Source organism: Molossus molossus, unplaced genomic scaffold (assembly GCF_014108415.1).
Source record: "Molossus molossus isolate mMolMol1 unplaced genomic scaffold, mMolMol1.p scaffold_m16_p_8, whole genome shotgun sequence".
Lineage (NCBI taxonomy): Eukaryota > Metazoa > Chordata > Mammalia > Chiroptera > Molossidae > Molossus > Molossus molossus.
The window spans coordinates 51,782,746-51,787,402 of NW_023425402.1; the positions used below are offsets into that span (position 1 = coordinate 51,782,746).

A 4,657-nucleotide genomic window follows, 5' to 3' on the forward strand; every position below is an offset into this window, starting at 1 on the left:
GTACTGCATAAAAAATAAAATAAAATGGATAAGATCTTGTAGTTCATGTGCAGTCTACAACATATAACCAATTTTATTAAAAAGTAGTGGAAGTTCTTTTAAAAAGTTGCTTGCTGATTACTAATGTTGTATTTGGGGTTAAATTACATTTAAAAATTTTTGGCTGGATGTTCATGAAGAACCAAACTTCAAAAAGACAAATATAATCTATAGAATACATAACAAAAAAATATTTGAAGCTTTAAAAAAAATTTCAGGAAAATATATAAAAACTGGCAAGTAGTTTTGAATATAAATACAAGGATAATTTTAATTACATAGAAACATGTAGACAAATAACATTCAAGGAAGTAAAGAAATAAATGATGAAAAGGCAATGTAGTAAAATTCAATGTATTACTTCTGATTTCAGGTTCAATATCTAAGGAGATTAGAAGTAGACACTCTGTCCTAACAATAAGTATTAGCTGAACATCTGTAAAATCTACAACTCTTCTTAGACACATAAAAGAGGTCATATCATAGTGAACTACTTATTCCAATATTAGAAAGATTGCCAGGCAGATACAGAATATCAGAACTCATGATAGCTGAAATCCCCAAGCATAAACCTCCCGAGAAACCAGTGCCTGCGTAGGAAAACCGGAACTGTAACTGAGGAATTCTTGGAGGCTCAGTCTGGACAAAGCTGAGAGTTAAACATACCACAGGACCTAGTCCTTGGTGGCCCCGACACTTTGGGGAGTTTTATCTCTGTGAGCTGTACCAGGTTCTCACAGTGAATATCACAGGGACATCTTCTAGAGCTTATGGCAGAGGAAGAGGGTAAAATAACCATTTTGAAAATTACAAGAGAATTCTGCTGTACCCGGGCCTGCTCTCCAGAGTGACTGTTTAACAGAGCCTACCCTCCTGGAGTTTTATCAGCGCCTAACAGTCTTGGAGAGAAAGAATACCCTATTCCAGCCCACCTTACTCTTCCACAGGAACAAAGAAAAATATCCAACACGGCCTGCTTCAGCCATCCTGTCCCGCCTAAGGCAGGAGAAAAGCTGCGAGGCACTTGTGTAGGTCACAGCCCAGGGACGTCGGCTCACTGAAGAACAGCCTAGTTATAGGACTACCCAACTCTTCTCACTCTACACCTCACCACCACATGATCCCAGGCCTAGTTACAGCACTGCCTTTAGCCCCGTACACATGTCCTGCTGTCAAGGAAAAAAAAATTACAATACCGCAGAAAAAGTGAAAAACACAGTTCGAAGAGACAGAACAAGCATCAGAAGTAAACTGAGATAAGAAAGGTGCTTTTGTCACCTTTAAAAGCCCAGCAGATGCTAAGGATGTTGGAATTTTCAGACCAGATCCTTAAAACTATGATTAATATGATGAAAGCTCTAATAAAAAAAAGCATAAAACATGCAAGAACAGATGGATAAGGTAGAGAGAGAGATGGAAATACTAAAAGATAAATTTAAAAGTATTGGAGATTAAAATCACTGTGACAGGAAATCAATGGAGTGAACCAATAAAACCAAAATCTGGTTCTTTAAAAAGATCAATCAAATTGATGAGCTTCTAGCCAGGCTAAGAAAAACAGAGATTACACAAAATACTAATATCAAATGAAAGAGAAGGCATCACTACAGAGGTGATAGATATTACAAGGGTAATTAAGAAATATGGCCCCTTGCACAGTAGTTCCACCGGGTTCTCTCTCTCTCTCTCTCTCTCTCTCTTTTTTTTTAAAAAAACAAAAACAAAAACAAAAAAACAACTATTTTTATTTTAGAGTAGTTTCAAATTTGCAGGAAAATTGTGAAGACAGTACAGAGAGTTCCCATAAAGTGTGACCCCAAGCAGTATGATCAGCTTTGCCTTTTTTTTTTGTTACAGATGTTTCTCATTTTTTACCCCATTGACACAGCTCCTCCCTATCACCCCCCCCCCCCCTCACCCATTCCTGGCTTTGTTGCTAAGATCTGGAAATAGCCCACGTGTCCATCAGTAGACAAATGGATAAAAAAGCTGTGGTACATATACACAATGGAGTACTATGCAGCTGTAAGAAAGAAAGATCTCTTATCCTTTGAGATGACATGGAGGGACCTGGAAAGTATTATCCTAAGAGAAATAAGCCAAGCAGAAAAAGACAAATACCACATGATCTCACTTATATATGGAATATAATAAACATAACAGTCTGAGGAATATGGTAGACCCAGAAACATGGAAGTAGGGCACAGACTGACATCCCTCAGAAGAGGGGGTGGTGGGTTGGGAAGAGATAAACCACAGAACTTATATGCATGTATGCATAACCAATGGACATGGACAACAAAGCCGGGTTCTCTTTTAAGTCTTTGGAGCCGCTGGCCATCCCTCACGCTGAGCCCCTAGGAAGACCCTGTCCAGGAGCTCGTAGGAGCTTGAGACTGTTGTCATCCCTCTGACTCTCACCAGGGGTGAAAAATATGGAGGAATAGTGGAAGTACTCTTGATGAAAGATCATGAAACCAACAAATCAAGCGGATTTGCTTTTATCACCTTTGAAAGCTTAGCAGATGCTAAGGATGCAGCCAGAGACATAAATGGAAAGTCCTTAGATGGAAAAGCCGTCAAGGAAGAACAAGCCACTAAACCATCATTGGAAAGTGTTGCACGGGGACCACCTCCACCTCCAAGAAGTAGAATGTCCTCCAAGAGGCCTGCAGGGTGGAAGAGGAGGAAGTGGAGGAACCAGAGCACCTCCCTCACATGAATGAATTTTAACATGAGCTCTTCCAGGGGACCACGTCCAGTGCAAAAGAGGGCCGCTAACAAGAAGTGGGGTTCCTACTCCTAAACGATTTGCTCATGTAAGACCAGTTGGCAGCAGCAGTTAAGTGGAGGAAGAGTTCCTGGATCATGTGGAAGAGAGAGTTCTGGAGGCCCACCTTGAAGGGAACCCCTGCCCTCATATAGAGATGTGTATGTGTCCCCAAGAGATGATGGACACTCCAGTAATTGATGTGAAACTAGCTTTTCCACTAAAATTAGAAATAGGTCAAGGATGTCACCTCTCACCACACCTTTTAACATTATGCTGTAAGTTCTAGCCTTGCGATAGGGCAAGGTAAGTATATAAAAGGGATACATATGGGAAGGAAGAAATAAGGTTGTCTTTGTTCACAGATTGAATGTGATTAGTTAGAATGCCTGAAAGAATCCTTAATAAAACTCTTGAACTAGTTAGTGATATAAAAAATTTGTAGGATATAAGTTAATATACAAAAGTTAGTTGCTTTTCTACATACCAGCAATGAACAAGTGGAATCTGAAATGAAAACCACAATACTGTTTATATTAGCACTCAAATAAATGAAATATACACACTTAAACAAAATATATGCCTAAGAAGTATATGAGAAAATGTATAAAAACTTTGATGATGAACAAAATCAAATAACTAAATAACTGGAGAGTATTTCTTGTTTATAGATAGAAAGATTCAACATTGTCAAGATGTGGATTTTTTCAACATGATCTGTGGGACCAATGTAATCTGAATAACTATCCCAGCAATTTATCTTGCCATTATGAGAAACTGATACTTAAGTTTATATGGTGAAACAGAATATCCAGAATAGTTAACACAATAGTGAAGAAAAACCAAGTTGGGAGGTTGACACTACCTGATTTCCAGATTTAGTGAAAGAATAGACAAATTAATCAATGAGCATAATAGAGAACCCAAGGGACCAGTGGGTGAATGAGAAGTCTCTGTACTTTCAGCTCAATTTTGCTATGAACCTAAAACTGCTCTAAAAAAGTAAAGTCTGTTTTTTAAAAAATTAAATGTATCAACAGGTATGGAATTATTATAATTATTATCTAGATGCCAGTTTGTTTCACCAGCATATCTTAACCATGAAACCATTACTCACAAATAAGCAAAAATTTAGTGTTTATATTTATAAAGATAATGTCTACATTTTTGTTCATTATTTATCTTTTTAAAAAAAATATATCAATGTGCCCTGGCCGGTTTGGCTCAGCAGTTAGAGCATCGGCCTATGGTCTGGTGAGACCTGGGTTCGGTTCCCACTAAGGGTGTGTACCTCGATTGTAGTTTGTCCCCGGTCCTGGTTGGTTGTGCAAGTGGCAACCACTCAATGTGTACCTTTCATGTCAATGTTTTTCTCTCTCTCTCTCTGTTTCTCTGTCTCCCTCCCACTCTACCTGAACAAGAAATGGAAAAATGTCCTCGGGTGAGGATGATAAAAAAAATTATATATATATATATTATATATATATATAATATATATATTCTTCCAGGAAATATATATATATATTATATATATATAATATATATTTTCCTCCAGGAGATATATATATATATATTATATATATATAAATTATATATATAATACATATATATATTCCCCCCAGGAGATATATATATATATATATATCAATGTGTAATATAAATGGCATGCCAGGTGTTTTCCATTACTTTTCAATGAGAATGCATGGCATTTACATGTTGTCGTGGATTGAATTGTATCTCCCAAAACGATATGTCTAAATTCTAACACTTTAAGTATAATTTTGGTAGGAGGACTCATATTCCTAAGACCTAATTAATCCTAGAAAGCTAAAAAGAGTGTCTTAGAAA

The 4,657-nt window shown here is 37.1% G+C and overlaps 1 pseudogene; it reads left to right on the forward strand.

Annotated features, from left to right (window-relative positions):
- The first annotated feature begins 583 nt into the window (after positions 1 to 583).
- Positions 584 to 3,010, forward strand: LOC118620724 (annotated as a pseudogene).
- Positions 3,011 to 4,657: the final 1,647 nt, after the last annotated feature.